General features: G+C 42.5%; 1 pseudogene; it reads left to right on the forward strand.

The window, feature by feature from the left end:
- Positions 1 to 8,510: 8,510 nt before the first annotated feature.
- On the forward strand, positions 8,511 to 15,963 carry LOC147000983 (uncharacterized; annotated as a pseudogene).
- Positions 15,964 to 19,354: the final 3,391 nt, after the last annotated feature.

The raw sequence follows: 19,354 nt of genomic DNA on the forward strand, positions 1-19,354 counted from the left end.
AGCAGGTCATGTCATTGATGCAGAAGAAAGGTAGAGAGCAGCATGGCAGATGCCCGCTGTGTGGGCTACTCTGATTGTCCAAATGCAAGAAAAACACCAAGGGTCCTCCTGGCAGTGAGTGAAAAAGAAACTAAGCAGAGATGAGAGAAAAGAGATGAGAAAGGTTTATTGCCTGAAGGGTATGAGGAGAGCATTGGCATCCTACATGGGAAGCCACATCCTGCTCCAGCAAGTAAAGCATGGGCACTTCACCCCATGAGCCTGTGCATGTAGGTAGAAGTGTGGGTCTATCCCTGCACATGCTCCGTACAGGAAGACACTAGTGCCCTGAGCATGCTCAGTATAGGAGTTCACTAAACTCCTAAGCATGCACCACACTCCTGGGCATATTCAATTTATGTTCATGGAGCATATACCCTAAAAACATAAATGACAGACAAAAGAGAAGACCTTACCTTTTAGCAGATTCCAGATGGTAACTTCCTTACAGGGTGGCTAAGAATACCACTGACCATGGCTAAGAACACCACAATGGACACTGAGACTGTTGTCAGCCCCTGGGCACAGGGCACACATGGGCCTGTTTGAAGTTTGAAGCTGTTTCTTATAGACTTCATGTTCAAGTAATGTTGGGAATCTATGTACAATTCACTCAGTGTAAGCAGCAGTCACTGATCAAAACACTACAGCATTACATAGTTCCTTGTCCTTTGGGCCTTCCTGCCTCATCTCCTTTCTATAAGCCAGTGATTTCCAAATTTCTTGACTCTTCACCATTTTAATATAGTTCCTCATGATGTGCTGAAACTTCAACAATAAAATTACTTCATTGCTACCTCCAACATGTAAATATTGTACTGTTATGAATCATCATGTAAATATCTGATATGCAGGATATCTGATCTACAACCTCCAAAGTGGTTATGACCCTCAGGTTGAGAATTACCACTATAAGCTTCTCTGGCAGGGATATCAGCTTGGCCCTGAAACCTGAGAGGGCCTCATGTCCAATGGTTGAGCACATCTCCTGGCACAAGGCTCTGTTCTCTGTGATGAGCCATCTACTCTGCTGAAATGTGATGGTGCAGGGATAATCCCAGGTCTACCACCTCCTTTTCCCCAGATGCATCCTCCATAATTGTGGTGGACAGATTGTGTTTAGAGGACATAAACCAGCCTGTGTATTCAGGCTTTCCTTAGCTAAGACACACTGTTCTTGTGTTAGATAGAAGGCTAGTTCCAGGATGGCGCTACAAACAATGCCCCTGATTAGAACCTAAACAGAAATAGTTGGGCCTGCTCAGGGTCCTCAGAACAGGACATAAATTAGGAGTTTCATTCAACTGATGGCCAAGATTGAATGGCAGTGCAGTGTTAGACCCCAGGTTCATCAGCTTGTGTCCAAACAGGATGCAAAAAATGCTGATGAACAGCCTCAGTACCCCTCAGGTGCTTTCTGGTTCCCCTTTCCTCCAATGAACTTTTCACCTATGGGTATATTTAGACCCTGTGCATAGTTTTGTTATCTATCTATTTATATCTGTCTCTGTCTCTATCTCTCTATCTCTGTCTCTGTCTCTATCTATATATATCTATCTGGCTCCTTGCTGGCAGGTCCAGGCAAGAGGAGAGGGGCCCTGCAGGGACTCTAATTGGCTGAGGAGGATGGTGAGTGTTGATGACCCAAAACAAACACACACAGCCTGGAGTCTTGTTGAAGCAGGAACATCAGCCTCTCACTTATATAAGTTCAGAACATAGGGGGATTTTTGGTGGGGTAAGATGAGTAGTAGGCAGGGGAAGCGTGATGGAGGGTATGGAGTGACTGACAGGGCCAATGGCATAGCTCTATATCAGCAATGGTAGGGCAGAGGCAACACCAAAGAGGTCTTGCTGAGTCATCCCTATACGGAAGTGACTGAGACAGGCCTCTAAACTCCAGCCAGGCTTGAGGTTAGTCCTCAAGGCCCAAACCAGGCCCAAAATGGGGCCCAACAATATATATGACATTATATAACAGACTTAATTCATGGTAAAATGTGCTTTCAAGAGAAGGACACCTCTGTCCTTCATGTGCCCACTCTGAGGGAGGCACAGGAATAGGGTACAGTGACAGGAGAGGTGTGAGTTCATTCTGCTAGGTCCACTTGTTTTGTTCCTTTTTTATTTTTTTATTAGATATTGTCATTATTTACATTTCAAATTTTATCCCCTTTTTTTATTTCCTCTCCAAAAACCCCTCTATCCTAACCCCTGGCTCACTAACTCACCCACTCTTGTTTCTCTGTCCTGGCATTCCTGTACACTGGGGCATCAAGCTGTCACAGGATCAAGGGCCTCTCCTCTCATTGATGTCCCACAAGGCCATCCTCTACTACATATGTAGCTGGAGCCATGGGTACCCTTTGGTTGGTGTTTTAGTCCCTGGGAGTCCTGGGGTACTGGTTGGTTCATATTGTTGTTTCTCCTATGGGCCTGCAAACCCCTTCAGCTCTTTTGGTCCTTTCTCTAGCTCCTCCACTGGGGACCCTGTACTTAGTCCAATGGATGGCTGTGAGCATTCACTTCTTCGTCAGGGACTGGCAGAGCCTCTTAGGAGACAGCTATATCAGGCTTCTGTCAGCAAGCACTTGTTGGAATCCACGATAGTGTCTGGGTTTGGTGACTGTATATGGGATGGATCCCCAGGTGGGACAGTCTCTGCATGACCTTTCCTTCAGGTTCTTTTCTATGCTTTGTCTCAGTATCTCCTCCCACTGGTATTTTGATCCCTTTCTAAGAAGCTCCTCCTTGTTCTTGAGCTTTGGTCCTCCTTGTTCTTGAGCTTCATGTGATCTGTGGATTGTATCTTGGGTATTCTGAATTCTGGGCTAATATCCACTTATCAGTGAGTGCATACTGTCATGGATCACCCCAGCTGTGTATGGGGGTCCCTGGGATGTGGGTTCTCAAGGCCACGTGGGTAAGGATTAGGTGGTGAGAAACAGAAACAAACACAGAGGCAGTTTGAATCTGAGCATATTTTGCAGCTCTTTAGCAGGGGATTTTATACATTAAAAACCAAACATTTCATCTCTTAGAAACTGTATCCAGTGAAACAATCACAAACAGAACAAGTAACATCAGTATTAATATTAATCATCAAACTATAACAATTCCAAAAGGATATATTCAGTGGGGGCAGTTGACCCAGACTAGTGGCATATTTCCAAGAGCAGGTTAAGAAATCTTTAAGGTCAGTGCTCTTAACCCCTGAGCTAACCCTTCAGCCCTATATGGTCAATTATTATTTAGCATCTAACCCCTGATTTTTTTATAAGTCTTCAATGTGTAAATCTGAAATATTTTAATTATTTTTAATTAAGGCTTTCTTTACCATAGATTGGGTTACCTCACTCAGGATGATGCCCTCCAGGTCCATCCATTTGCCTAGGAATTTCATAAATTCATTCTTTTTAATAGCTGAGTAGTACTCCATTGTGTAAATGTACCACATTTTGTGTATCCATTCCTCTGTTGAGGGGCATCTGGGTTCTTTCCAGCTTCTGGCTATTACAAATAAGGCTCCTATGAACATAGTGGAGCATGTGTCCTTCTTACCAGTTTGATCATCTTCTGGATATATGCCCAGAAGAGGTATTGCAGGATCCTCCGGTGGTACTATGTCCAATTTTCTGAGGAACCGCCAGACTGATTTCCAGAGTTGTTGTACAAGCTTGCAATCCCACCAACAATGGAGGAGTGTTTTTCTTTCTCCACATCCTCGTCAGCATCTGCTGTCACCTGAATTTTTGATCTTAGCCATTCTGACTGGTGTGAGGTGGAATCTCAGGGTTGTTTTGAGTTGCATTTCCCTGATGATTAAGGATGTTGAACATTTTTTCAGGTGCTTCTCTGCCATTTGGTATTCCTCAGGTGAGAATTCTTTGTTCAGCTCTGAGCCCCATTTTTTAATGGGGTTATTTGATTTTCTGGAGTCCACCTTCTTGAGTTCTTTATATATGAAGGATATTAGTCCCCTATCTGATTTAGGATAGGTAAAGATCCTTTCCCAATCTGTTGGTGGTCTTTTTGTCTTATTGAAGGTGTCTTTTGCCTTGCAGAAGCTTTGCAACTTTATGAGGTTCCATTTATCGATTCTCGATCTTACAGCACAAGCCATTGCTGTTCTACTCAGGAATTTTTCCCCTATACCCATATCTTCGAGGCTTTTCCCTACTTTCTCCTCTATAAGTTTCAGTGTCTCTGGTTTTATGTGGAGTTCCTTAATCCACTTAGATTTGATCAATTTGCATTCTTCTACACAATAACCGCCAGTTGTGCTAGCATCATTTGTTGAAAATGCTGTCTGTTTTCCACTGGATGGTTTTAGCTCCCTTGTCAAAGATCAAGTGACCATAGGTGTGTGGGTTCATCTCTGGGTCTTCAATTCTGTTCCATTGGTCTACTTGTCTGTTGTTATACCAGTACCATGCAGTTTTTATCACAATTGCTCTGTAGTAAAGCTTTAGGTCAGGCATGGTGATTCCATCAGAGGTTCTTTTGTCCTTGAGAAGAGTTTTTACTATCCTAGGTTTTTTGTTATTCCAGATGAATCTGCCAATTGCCCTTTCTAATTCGTTGAAGAATTGAGTTGGGATTTTGATGGGGATTGCATTGACTCTGTAGATTGCTTTTGACAAGATAGCCATTTTTACCATATTGATCCTGTCAATCCATGAGCATGGAAGATCTTTCTATCTTCTGAGATCTTCTTTAATTTCTTTCTTCATAGTCTTGAAGTTCTTATCATACAGATCTTTCACTTCCTTAGTAAGAGTCAAGCCAAGGTATTTTATTTTCTTTGTGACTATTGAGAAGGGTGTTGTTTCCCTAATTTCTTTCTCAGCCTGTTTAGTCTTTGTGTAGAGAAAGGCCACTGACTTGTTTGAGTTAATTTTATATCCAGCTACTTCACCGAAGCTGTTTATCAGGTTTAGGAGTTCTCTGGTGGAATTTTTAGGGTCACTTATATATACTATCATATCATCTGAAAAAGTGATATTTTGACTTCTTCCTTTCCAATTTGTATCCTCTTGATCTCCTTTTGTTGTCTAATTACTCTGGCTAGGACTTCCAAGTACAGTGTTGAATAGGTAGGGAGAGAGTGGACAGCCTTGTCTACTCCCTGATTTTGCTTCCAGCTTCTCACCATTTATTTGATGTTGGCTACTGGTTTGCTGTAGATTGCTTTTATCATGTTTAGGTATGGGCCTTGAATTCCTGATCTTTCCAAGACTTTTATCATGAATGGGTGCTGGATTTTGTCAAATGCTTTCTCCGCATCTAACGAGATGATCATGTGGTTTTTGTCTTTGAGTTTGTTTATATACTGGATTACATTGATGGATTTCCGTATATTGAACCATCCCTGCATCCCTGGGACGAAACCTACTTGGTCAGGATGGATGATTGTTTTGATGTGTTCTTGGATTCGGTTAGCGAGAACTTTATTAAGTATTTTTGCATCGATATTCATAAGGGAAATTGGTCTGAAGTTCTCTATCTTTGTTGGGTCTTTTTGTGGTTTAGGTATCAGAGTAATTGTGGCTTCATAGAATGAGTTGGGTAGAGTACCTTCTGTTTCTATTTTGTGGAATACTTTGTGAAGAACCGGGATTAGATCTTCTTGGAAGGTCTGATAGAACTCTGCACTAAACCCATCTGGTCCTGGGCTTTTTTTGGTTGGGAGACTATTAATGACTGCTTCTATTTCTTTAGGGGATATAGGACTGTTTAGATCGTTAACCTGATCTTGATTTAACATGGGTACCTGGTATCTGTCTAGAAACTTGTCCATTTCATCCAGGTTCTCCAGTTTTGTTGAGTATAGCCTTTGTAGAAGGATCTGATAGTGTTTTGGATTTCTTCAGGATCTGTTGTTATGTCTCCATTTTCATTTTATATTGTTAATTAGTATGCTTTCCCTGTGCCCTCTAGTGAGTCTGGCTAAGAGTTTATCTATCTTGTTGATTTTCTCAAAGAACCAGCTCCTCCTTTGGTTGATTCTTTGAATGGTTCTTCTTGTTTCCACTTGGTTGATTTCACCCCTGAGTTTGATTATTTCCTGCCGTCTACTCCTCTTGGGTGAATTTGCTTCCTTTTGTTCTAGAGCTTTTAGGTGTGTTGTCCAGCTGCTAATGTGTGCTCTCTCTAGTTTCTTTTTGGAGGCACTCAGAGCTATGAGTTTTCCTCTTAGAAATGCTTTCATTGTGTCCCATAAGTTTGGGTATGTTGTGGCTTCATTTTCATTAAACTCCAAAAAGTCCTTAATTTCTTTCTTTATTCCTTCCTTGACCAAGGTATCATTGAGGAGAGTGTTGTTCAGTTTCCACGTTCTATTATTTATTTTGTTGTTGAAGATCAGCCTTAGTCCATGGTGATCTGATAGGATGCATGGGACAATTTCAAAATTTTGTATCTGTTGAGGCTTGATTTGTGACCAATTATGTGTTCAGTTTTGGAGACGGTACCATTAGGTACTGAGAAGAAGGTATATCCTTTTGTTTTTGGATAAAATATTCTGTAGATATCTGTTAGATCCATTTGTTTCATAACTGCTGTTAGTTTCACTGTGTACCTGTTTAGTTTCTGTTACCATGATCTGTCCATTGGTGAAAGTGGTGCGTTGAAGTCTCCTACTATTATTGTGTGAGGTGCAATGTGTGCTTTGAGCTTTACTAAAGTTTCTTTAATGAATGTGGCTGCCCTTGTATTTGGAACATAGATATTCAAAATTGAGAGTTCCTCTTGGAGGATTTTACCTTTGATGAGTATGAAGTGCCCCTCCTTGTCTTTTTTGATGACTTTGGGTTGGAAATCGATTTTATTAGATATTAGAATGGCTACTCCAGCTTGTTTCTTCATACCATTTGATTGGAAATTTGTTTTCCAGCCTCTCATTCTGAGGTAGTGTCTATCTTTTACTCTGAGATGAGTTTCCTGTAAGCAGCAAAATGTTGGGCCCTGTTTGTGTAGCCAGTCTGTTAGTCTATGTCTTTTTATTGGGGAGTTGAGTCCATTGATATTAAGAGATATTAAGGAAAAGTAATTGTTGATTCCTATTATTTTTGTTGCTAAAATTGGCTTTCTGTTCTTGTGGTTGTCTTCTTTTAGGTTTGTTGAAGGATTACCTTCTTTCTTTTTCTAAGACGTGGTTTCTGTCCTTGTATTGGTTTTTTTTTTTTTTTTCTGTTATTATCCTTTGAAGGGCTGGATTCGTGGAAAGATAATGTGTGAGTTTGGTTTTGTCGTGGAATACTTTGGTTTCTCCATCTATGGTAATTGAGAGTTTTGGCTGGGTATAGTACCCTGGGCTGGCATTTGTGTTCTCTTAGTGTCTGTATAACATCTGTTCAGGCTCTTCTGGCTTTCATAGTCTCTGGTGAAAAATCTGGTGTAATTCTGATAGGCTTGCCTTTATATGTTACTTGACCTTTTCCCTACTGCTTTTAATATTCTATCTTTATTTAGGGCATTTGTTGTTCTGATTATTATGTTTCAGGAGGAATTTCTTTTCTGGTCCAGTCTATTTGGAGTTCTGTACGCTTCTTGTATGTTCATGGGCATCTCTTTCTTTAGGTTTGGGAAGTTTTCTTCTATAATATTGTTGAAGATATTTGCCGGTCCTTTGAGTTGAAAATCTTCATTCTCATCTTCTCCTATTATCCGTAGGTTTGGTCTTCTCGTTGTGTCTTGGATTTCCTGGATGTTTTGAGTTAGAATCTTTTGGCGTTTTGTATTTTCTTTGATTGTTGTGCCGATATTCTCTATGGAATCTTATGCACCTGAGATTCTCTCTTCCATCGCTTGTATTCTGTTGCTGTTGCTCGCATCTATGGTTCCAGATTTCTTTCCTAGGGTTTCTATTTCCAGTGTTGCCTCACTTTGGGTTTTCTTTATTGTGTCTACAATCAACAGAGAGACACTACAGAACATGGAGTGCCCAAGAGAGGATGATTGAATCACATTCAGAAGAAGCAATCCAAAAGATGTCAGAGGTATGGAAGGAAAGACCTGGGTGGGAGAGGGTTTGAGGAGTAGCTGATGGAACTTGATGCAGACACACAAAGCCCAACATTGAACAGGGCTTGGGGAGTCTTGTGGAAGGGTTGGGGTAAGGGTTGAGGGAACCAGAAGGGTCAAAGCCACCACCAGACGATCTGCATTGTCAAATAACTGGGGCACATGGGGGCTAACAGACACTTAATCACCAACCAAAGAGCTTGCAAAGGTTGGCAATTGGCCCCCCTACATATTTGTAGAGGGTGTGCAGCTTAGAATTCATGTGGGTCCCTGAAAGTTTGAGCAGGAGTTGTCTCTGATTCTGTTGCCAGCTTTAGGATTCCCTTCCCTCAGCTGGACTGCCTGGGTGAGCTTCAGTGGCACAGGATGCACTGCTTCCAGTTGATTGTTGAGGCTGGTTGGTACCCAAGGGGGGGGGGTCTCTCTGATGAGAAGGAAAGGGAGTAATGGGTGGAGCGATTTGTGAGGGTGGGACTGGAAGAAGGGACTACAATCAGTATGTGAAGGGAATAAAATTTTAATGGGAAAAAAGGAACTTGAATAGCACAGAAAAGAGCCCATGAATTGAAAATGAATTTACATGAAATTAAAAGGCCCTGTGCAGAAAAAGATGCTTGCTTCTCAGGCCTAGAGGATCAGAGTACATCCCTCTAGTGAAATTCTCTGTGGGGTCTTAACGTCTAGAATGTATAAACAATGGTGATTACTAAATATCAAAATTCAACCAATCAATAAATTGACTGAAGGATAGTTTTTAAAAGGTCATCACAGAGGATGATAATTATAATACCGATACTTCAACATTCTCAGCTTTTCAGGTTAATTAAGGTTCAGAATATATAAAGAATACAAGAAATTAGATAGAAACACCCAAAATAACCCAACAAAATAATAAGGTGCAGAGTATAATGGAGAATTCTCAACAGCAAATACTTCAATATTCTTTGCCTTCAGGTAGTTAAGATTATAGCAATACTGAGATACCATTTTACTTAATGACAATGGCTCAGATCAAAACAAATGAGAAATTCTAGCAAAGATGAGGGAAGGGACGTGTCAGAAGCTGCTATTGGGTATGTAAACTGGTGTTTAAACAGCATGGTGGAAATTGGTACAGAGTTTCCTGGAAATAGAACTACCATAGGCCCAGGTGTACTATTTCTGAGCATGGACTCAAAGGATGCAGTCTACATCCTTCCAAGGAAAGTATCCAAACACTACTAAGCATTCAAACTATTCAAACTATCATTGGCGGTTTAGTTCTTAATTAGCCACATGAATTCTTATGGTTAGAAAATGAATTTCATTTTTCTTACAGTTCTGTACCTGAAGACAAGAAAGTATATTAGTTTTGTTTATATTAAATAAAAACAAATCTAAATAAATAAGTGACAAAAGGAAGTTTTGTGTATGACTTGAGACAATCTGTGATCACAGAATGAACAGACTGGGTTTGGCAGACAGAAGACAACCTGACAGTGACAATACCACAGAAACAACTCAAGTTCCATCGAGAAGCTTACTTTGTCAAAAACTAAAAACCTGATCGACTCAATTAGGTATCTTCTAGGAGGCAAAAATACAATGTAACTTTCTGGTTGACACCTGAAATACACCTGAAAGAATGTTTGGCTGAAGCAGACACAGGTGAAAGAATGTTTCCTATAGGAAACATATGAATGAAATGATGAATAACGTTTAGATGGATCATTAATATGATCACACAGACAGTGGAAGCTTGAGGTTTGGTTTGCCTAGCTCCATTTTGCTACTCATTGCAGGTGTAAAGCTTGTATTGGTTTACATTACAATTGCTGAGCTTCACCCATGGAGTCCTCTTACAGAGAAACTCACCAAAGAACTTCTAGTGAGATTCCTGAGGATTTTTCTGCTTCCTTGAACTCAGACCTCATTGGCAGTTTCACAGATTCGTCTGTATTCAACTGCCCTCGCTGACTCTTGTGTGTGGTGTCTGCCCAGTGGACTGGTCTGCAGGAACTGATTCCTGTTTGGTATTTGCTAGGGAACTGGACTGAGACCAACAAAGTTTGTAATTGCCCAGTAGAACTATTTCTATACAGGTCTGCTTCCCCCATATCCTTACAACCTTTCTTTCCCACTTCATCTGGTGGCTTGTGGGCTAGAGGGAATTTAACCCTTGTTAAAGTAGGCTGGACAAAACAAATGCCTACACAGAGGAGCACTGATACTCAGGGATAAGGAACAAAACATGGCCAGAGGTCTATTTATGCCTGACTCAGCAGCAAGATTTGGGAAAAAGGAAGCAGGAAAAGGACACAGGAGGTGACCTTCTCCTGGAGGCTGGGGAGGGGCTGTTGCAGCCTCTCTACTGCCAGCAGCCCTTTGTGATGAGGAGGCCACACCTGTGTGATGTGCCCTGAGCCCTCCTGACACATCTCACACTGCACTCAAGGACTCAGTAGCCTGAGAGCCGCATTGTGATTCAGAAGATGGGAGAATTTTCTCTCTCTGATGAATAGCATTATTGATTCATGGATGAGCCCCACTCCATGGACATAGAATGGACATGACCATTGGCTTTATGTGTGGAGTTGGGCTCTTTTTCCTACTTATCCCCTTCCTGAAGGAGTACCCAGTGTCACCAGCATCTGAGAATGAATGGGACAAACCACAGGTGAGGAGAACCTTAGTTCACACACACTGGAGCAGCAGTCTGTTGTTCATGGCTGTTGTTTTCACATTTTCTAGGAAAGCTGGTTTAGGGACACTTAAAAAAACAGTAACAGAATATAATCTTTTATTTTAGTCTCAGATATGAGATATGGGGCTGCTTCAAAATATCCACAGCAGCTGAGTATGACTTGCCTGATGGTCAAGACAGGGCACGATTTTGCTAGCAGATGATAGTTTCTCTGTTCTGTTAGCTTTAGTGATTCTGGGGATGTTTCAGAGACTACATAAATGCTAGTTCCTGGGAGACATGGTGGGTTGTCTTTGATGTTGGTTTTTATTGCTTGCTTGTGTTTATACTTTGATCAGCAGTTATGTGGACAGAAGACAGATGAAATAGAAATAGGATATATTGACAGTGAAGATGAAATATCCCCAAGGAACTCAACCCCGCCCCACAATCAGCAGAAAATATTCTAATAATGACTATCCATTTCCCCTCTATGGTTTTCTCCCCCTTACTATCAACTGTTAGGGGATAGAATGGGTGGAAGGAAAAGGGTGGAGAAGATTGGAAGAAAGACAAAGAAAGTAGCTTATGTTTAGCTACAGACATTAAGAGGAACTCTCTAGAAAGAGTCTGATGGGATTGACAGGCAGGGCAGAGGGAGAGTGGTCCTGAGGTGTCTTCAGGAAGCTCACAGACCACCTGTACATGGTGACAGAGAGGCCACTAAGGATGAGTGAGGCTCCATGAACAGACTGCATTTCAGAGGGGGGGGGGCACAGGAGAAGCTCAGAGGAGATCACAAGTCCTCTGTTCAGGCGCTTCTTTGATTGTTCTGAGCTGATGTGAAGCAGGTGATGAGACCAAGGGCCTCAGGTCAGGGCTTCAGTCTCCTCAGCTCTGAGAAAGCAGGTATCACCTGACATCTCAGACACAGACACAGAGCTCAGCCTTGGGTAGGTGCTTGTGGGATGAACACTAACTGTGGACATCTGTGGTAACTGTGGCATAGACAGTGCCTTCTTCTGTTTTTCCAACAAGGTGACAAGGAAATGTGTTTATGCACAGTATGAGTGAGTCAAGGATGGATGAGAGAACACTTCCTGGAAAATGCAGATTTCATGTATTTGAGGACCAAAGAGAGCAGGAAGCTTGTCTATCAGAAAAAGGAAGAAAGGTCTCCAGCTCATGTGTGTTGTTTCTAACTGGCAGGATGTGAAGAGGTGGCAGAAGAATACGAGTAAGAAAACTGCTACTGGAAAAGGTAGGCTTCTGCTTTCCTGAGGAGAGAAATTCCCTCTGGCCTAGCCTTTAGTGAAGAGGACAAGGTATGCAAGAAAGATGTGGCAGCTTTTGGGAAGGAAAATCATGGAACCCCCAGGTTTTGGGATAGAAAGGAGCTGTGGTTGGCCTGGGATGGGTGCTACACATGGGAGTGTTGTTCAAGGCACTAGGGTGATGCTGTGACCCTGGATGGGGGGACCCAGGTTCATCTGACAGCAGGTAGCTTCAACCTCTCAAAATGCATTCCTCTTTCAGATCCTGTGGCTATTACAATGTTGTAAGTGGAATTATAAAGGTTGAGGTAGGGGCAAGAAAAGTGTACATGGAGAGATGAGGCCCCTCCATTCCCCTTGCTCAGGTTCAGTTCTCTGTCCTTGTGTCATGGTGCTTGAGCACTAGAGTCCTAGATGGGGAGTCACAAGAGGATGCCTCACTGCTTTGTGTTCTCATTCCTCATCCTGATCCTGCTTAATTATCTCCAGGTTGTACGGATGGAGGAAAAGAGGAGGAAGAGACCAAGACTCTATCACAACCTATGGAAATGTAAGAATCTTTGTCCTATGGAATTTTCATACCAGATGTGGGCTCAGGGTCTGTGCATCTTCATTCTGAATATGCTATACAGGGTGGGATTCAAAGGCATCTTTGTTGGATGTGAGACTAAGGGGCATAGGATATATAGGCGATGGAGGTGCCATATTTACACTGAAAGATGGGCCTCTTAATCCTCTGATTGGGGCTGATGCTTTTGCCTCCTGTCTTTGGCAGTCCCAACAAGCAACGTTACCTGGACTTCACACCACAACCCTTTTCGAACCTCAGACATAAAATGGATCCTCTTCTTCTCTCACAGCTGTCCTCTTATCTCAAGGTCCTGGAGGATCTTTCACAAAACAATGTTTGTCGATTTTTCTGGGGTACATTCTCTATTAACTCTGAATCAGCTGTGGCTACTGCCCATGAGCTCAGAAGCCCTTCCTTGGGAAGATGTAAATCTGTGAGGTTTAGTGATGACAGTGACACTGACGAAGCTCCATCTTAGGCTAAAGGACTTCCACAGCATTCCCAGGATCAGCCAGTACCTCATCAACTTGTGACACAAAAGTTGGTAGGTGAGAAACAAGTCCAAGAAAACAAAATCCTCCCAAGATCTACTCCAAAACAAACACCTCCTTGTTTGAAAAGTAGGGCCTATGTAGTGTCATGTGCTACCAGTGAGAAAGGGATACAGGCATGCCTATCAGCTGAAAGCCTACCTGGGAAACATGGAATGTATTCAAAGGACACCAAAGCTTATGATGAGCAAAATCATCAAAGCTATTAGCAAGCCCACTGAGAACTTTCCCTGGGCATCATATATTCTAAAGGTATCAGGGCAGCCACCATCCAACCTGAGCATGACTGGAGCATTCAGCACCACAAGGAGCCAGAGAATCACCAAAATGCAACAAATATGGAAGAACAACAAGGAACCATATTCAGATTCCTCCACTTCACAAAACCAACCCAGATTCAGGGACATTTCATAGAAAACATTGTTCATTATTGCAAGAACAGGCCTCAACCCTCCCAGACTGCCCAGCCCTCCATCTTCAAAGCCAAACCTTACAAATCCAGCAAATGGAAGGGGTCTGAGCCTACAGGGCTGCCCTTAAAGAAGGACATAGCAAAGTTTGATGTGCATAACACCATCAAGAAGGACCTTGGTGTTGGGGCACAAAAGGTGCCTGGCACTGCAAGCAGCAGCCCTGGGAAGGAGCTGAGACTCAGGAAACGTGCACTGAGGACAGAATAGTGGCCCTACATGAAACCAGGTGAGCACTATTGCCTGCTTGAGGCAAAGACATAAAGGAATCCAGCATCACACATCACAGAGCTTCCAGTGAAACACGGGAGACCCAATCTGCAGATGCTTGTGGCAAGGGATATGACTCCACCTGGAATTCCAGCCGTAAACCTCCCCCAGGTTGTGGATCCCTCCTCACCCATCTGTGATTCCAAGGTTGCCAGGGTCCTGGAAAATTTGCATCACAGGATCCAGGAGGACAAGGATGAAAACTGGATCTGCTGTGAGGGTAGAGAGAGGTGAGTTTATACACTCAACTGCAGAGGCTCAGGAGACCCAAAGAACCCCTCCACCTGCTTCCAGCCATGGGGCCACAAAGTCCCATCCAGATCCATTGCCGAGATACCGGAGTGTTCAGAGATCTGCCTCGTACTTCCTGGCAGCAAATCCCCAACATGTCAGGACTATCTGAGGCATCAGAAAAGGCACTCTGAAGCCAAGTACCAATCCCAAAATGGCCAAACATGCAACACAGGAGAGCTTCCAGGAGGAGGACTCAGGAAATCACCCCCAGTGTATGACAATGGAAGGCCCTGTAGAAAGGGTCAGACATTCAGATGCCAAACAAACTACAGTGGAGGTGAAAGAAGAGCCACCTTGTGCATGGAGAGTAAGTCTGGGATCCAGTGTGAGTCACAAGTGCCAGGACATCAATATCTGTCTCAGGGTCTTTGGGTCTTTAGGGGCCAACAGATTCCCAGCCCATCTACAAATACCCACCACACAACACTCGCAGGACTCAAGTCAGAATATTTTGAAAAAAAGTGCAGTCAAGAGCTTGACCTGTGAATCACCATCCAGTTGGCCCCAGTAGAGTCCACCCTGCCAAGGTCATCCTGCCCTGACAGGACTCTCTGCTCAGCTTCCAGGCTAGTTGCCAAAACACCAAGACTTCCCAGGGCTTATGTGATATGTTCCTGAAGAGACAGGAAAGGGTCGAAACTAACAACATCAGTGTTCCAAAGGACAAGAACAAAGTGTTGGATCTCAACGGGTTTCACCTTCATGAAGAGAGGCAGAACACCCTAAGATCTATAAGCATAAGTCAGGGAGAAAGGCATGTGAGAGTAAGACATTCCATCCCGAGCTCCACCGAGCTCCAGGATACAACCAAGACTTACACCAGAAAAGGGAGAGGCTACTTATAAGTCCTCTTGGAAGAACAACCTAAGTAATTCTTTTCATTGTGGAAACCTTAGCACAAAATGCAAGGGACAGCAGGATATTCTAAAGAATTCTAGCTCCCTACCAGCTACTGAGCAGACACAGAAGGTTGTAACAATAAAAGAATCCATCTACCATATGCTAGGTGAAATTACATGCCTTGTAAATATTCTATTCCAGATCTTAGAGAACACTGAAGGGGACCAATCAAAGATAAAAGAGTTCAGCAAAGTGGAATCACTGAGATCCAAGCTGGGTACCTCAAACCACACCTCTGAGGGTCTGTATGACACATACCATAGCAGAGCAGCAAGCAGGATGAGCTGTGGCCATGCCAGCCCAGAGGAGCAGAACAGTCCATTTACATACAGGGGAAGTGGAGACAAACTGCACTCAGGAGTTGATGCCCAGAGAGCCTGTGAACAACATCCAAAGAAAGTGAAAAAAAGAAATGGGCATTAAGCTGTTACCTAAACCAAGAGGAATGAAAATCCATGTAGGTACAGGGTAACTAGAGACAAGCTCAAGCCAGACCTTGCTGTCCAGAGAGCCTGTACACCTGGCAAAATTAGGATCAAGTTTTCATTGGGGCACTGTCCACCTAGAAGTCCTGAGGGGCACCACCGTTCCTTCAGATACACAGAAATTGGAGAGAAAGAGGAGGCTGGTTTTATCCATAAAGCCTTTGACCCACATCAGAGTACAATGAAAGGAATGCGTGTTGGCTGCCCTATAAGTTCCAAAGAGAACCATCCAGTCAATATCAAGGAGAACTGGAATCCAGTGGCACTCAGGTGTTGCTGGCCAGAGAACCTCTGAAACCCAGTAGACCAGAATAGGTCAAGGAGCAGGTGGCTCAGGCCACCCATGCCTCCACACACCAGGACGTTCTAAAAGATGCCCCATCTGCCCAGTCATCGTTTCCCCCGTGCCTCCTGGTAATAAACTTGAGCTTTTCCTATAAAGAATCTTTTCCTTTCTCAAGCTTATCATTCTGTGCTCATGGCTCCATCCAGAAAGGAAGTGATCCCTGGTTCACATTCCTGCTTTTGAGCAGAGCTGTTTCTGTCCTACAGTGACAGAGCAGGGGAAGGTTCCTCCATGCATGTTGGTATTAACAGGTTGTGTACTCCTTGGGCTCCAGCTCAGGTGAACAAGGGCTTCCTCTGGCACATGGCTGGGCTTAGTCTCTGTTCCTTTGACACCTGTTTTCCCAAGTCCACTCACTTCAGTAACTAGTATTAGCCAGTGGGGTTAGAAACTTTTAGTATGTTTGGTGACTGTTTATATTTGTGATTTATTATATATGCTGAGCCTTGAGCACTCCCCCACTTTACTAGCAGTCTTTCTCTGCAATGTAGAGGAGCATATATTTTGGCTGTGAGCCCTTCATTGGTTGTTTATCTTGGCAGGAAATTATCCTATTCAAACAACTTTCCCCTGGAATTTGAGTTACAGGTGGCTGTGTAGCACCATGTTAGTGCAGGTAATTGAACCTTGGTCCTGTCCAAGGCAGCCTGTGCTTTGAACTACTAGCCACCTCTCCTGTCCCAAATGTCCTAATATTGTGAGAAATGACTTTAACTAGTTCATTCCTCAAAATAATTTCATTTTCCCCTTTATTTTTGCATAGCTGTCAAATTCTAGGAGAAAAAAAGAAACCTTAAATTTTATCATGATTATTTTAAATCATTTAATAGTATATTGTGTTGTAGACCCTCTGGGTCTCGTGTCTGGGTAAAATGGTTCTCTAGAGTAGGTGGGCAAAGTTTTAGGACGGGGTGATAGACAGAAACACACACAAGAGAGGTGTTGAATCTGAATGTAATTTTCTGGTCGAGCTTAGACTAATTATATTACAGCGAATATCATAAATTGTAAAACATAACAGATACGGTACATTGAAGTTTCCCAGGTATAAGAGGAGTGACTACAAAAAGAATTTGCAGGAACCAGACAAATGTTTAGGTTAGAGATAAGTATCCCTCCAGATGCAAGAGGAGTGACTTCAAAAGGACTATGTTTGCTTTAGAGATTAACTGCCTGCTTTGGATTTACACTTTAGCGTTAATTGGGCTAGGGGGGTATAAACTCTTGTCTGGCTTCAGGAATAAAGTAGTGTCATGAACCTTGGAATTTTTAGGCCTTGTTAATTCTTATCTATGGCTGGAGAATTCCCATTATTCAGTATAGTATATTAATTTGCCCTTGGCATGGAATGTAGTCCGTAATAAGAATTTTTATCTCAGTGAGAATATCAGACTTTTTCTGTAGAGAACTGAATTTATGGCTAGTACTTAATTGTTTTATGGTAGAGCTAAATTAGTTACTGAATAAGTTAAACTCCTTGCTGCTATCTGGAATCTAAGAACACTGGGAAAAGGCTTTAGCTATGTTAGAATACAATCTTGAAAGGCATTTACTATAAGGTAATGCTTAATAGAGTGCACGTGAATCTATACATTAGACTAATGCAGTGGAAATTTGATTATTATGGGTTCAGGAGAAAACGCCAAATCTCTGGGAGGGGAATTACCATGGAACTCTGATCCTCAAGAACAGCTTCCAGGCTTTATGCCTGTCAAACTGACCCAAACTGGAGAGCTGACTTTCGTCAGACTTCCAGCAGAAGAGTCTTAGGAATTCATTTCTCATGAGCAGCTTTTTAACATTACTGTCTCACAAGCTGGCTCCACCGGAGTCCCTTAGCAATATTGAATTCTCATTTTCATTACATTAGAGTGTGTATCACTTACCAGAACCAGTATCACTACAAAACTGATTTTTTTCAAAGATTTCTTTTTTATATTTAAGTATTATGTAGCTGTCTTCAGACGCTCCAGAGGAGGGTATCAGGTCTTATCATGGAGGGTTGTGAGCCCCCACACAGGGATTTTAACTCAGGACCTTTGGAAGAGAAGTCAGTGCTATTAACCACTGAGCCATCTCTCCAGCACCAAAATTGATTCTTTTTAGAGAAAAACATGATGCTAATATTTTAAGTTTAGAACTATTAAATATATCTTTTCATAATATTGTAAAACTTTCTAGGGATTCCAACTTGCATTATATATTTATGTAAATGCAAGTCATGTTTTAAAATTATGACCACTAGACCACTATAATTTATATGGATTTGTTTTGTGCTCCTTAACGCAAAACATATAAGTAAATGTGTCGTGAGGGAGAATTCTGGGAAAAGGAGTAGGAAGTGAAAGAATATGAATAAAATATTGTATGAAAATCTTACCAACAAAACAAAAATGCTTTGGAAAGTAAAAATAGATGTATTATTACACCTGGTCAAATAACATTAACTTAAGGGTTCTCTCTGATATATAGAAAAACAACTGACTGCTGCATATTGAACAGCTAACCGGCTACTTTGCTCACTTTTCAGAGCTTTCCTCTCTGCAATTTTCCTATAAGATCTGCTATTGGGATGGACATTGCTATCCATTTCCAGCCCACTTCACACTGAAACTCCATTCCCTGGTGTGATATGGGCTTTGGGACGAAACTGGGTCAAAAGCATTGCAGTGAAACCCTTGTACATAGAAATAGAGAAGAACTTCTATGTGCTCTGTCATCTATGTGTAGTGTATATTTGTGTGATAGGTGTATTTGTGTATGTGTATTGTGTGGTGTGTGTGTGTGTACCTTCACTTTATTTCCTTCTAACAGATTGGTGTACAAATACAAGAGGTGAATGTGCAAACCAGGAAGGAAGTCCTTACTGCCACCCATTAATGTTGTAGGCAACTCCTCCCTAGTTGCACATGGCCTTGCAGAGGGTCTGAGTGTATATCCCAGGGAAGACTAGGGCAGGGGACCTCCAACTTACATAGATGTATGTAGAAGACATCAAACTCACTGGGTACTAACTTTTCTGGTGCAGCATTGCAGGGAGAAACACCCACACCTCTGTGGGTAACCACCACCCTAAGCTCTTTAAGTGAACCCTATACACTCATTGGTTCCCAGAGTAGATCCTGTCTGCGTGTGTCACTGGGAGCTGAGGAAGAAGGATAGATATTTAGTGTCCCCAGGGGAAGAAATGCTATTGACACTTAATCTGGTAAACTTTTACTTCTTTTAATATGTCAGGGCAGGAGGTGTCCAGCAGGACCTTACTCTACCATGAAATGTGGGTCATTACAGGAGGAGGAATGTTCAGCAGGACAGGATACCTATCTCTGTATCTCAGGTGACACTGACATCAGGGGTTGTCTAGCAGGTTCTGGTACCAGGCATTGTACATGCCACAGTAGAAGAGATGCTCTCAAGGCAGGACTGATATCTAGAGATCTATTGAGTGTCCTGCATGTCTTGAGCTA

The sequence above is a fragment of the Mus caroli genome, unplaced genomic scaffold, assembly GCF_978045245.1.
Source record: "Mus caroli unplaced genomic scaffold, Mus_caroli_1 scaffold_15, whole genome shotgun sequence".
Lineage (NCBI taxonomy): Eukaryota > Metazoa > Chordata > Mammalia > Rodentia > Muridae > Mus > Mus caroli.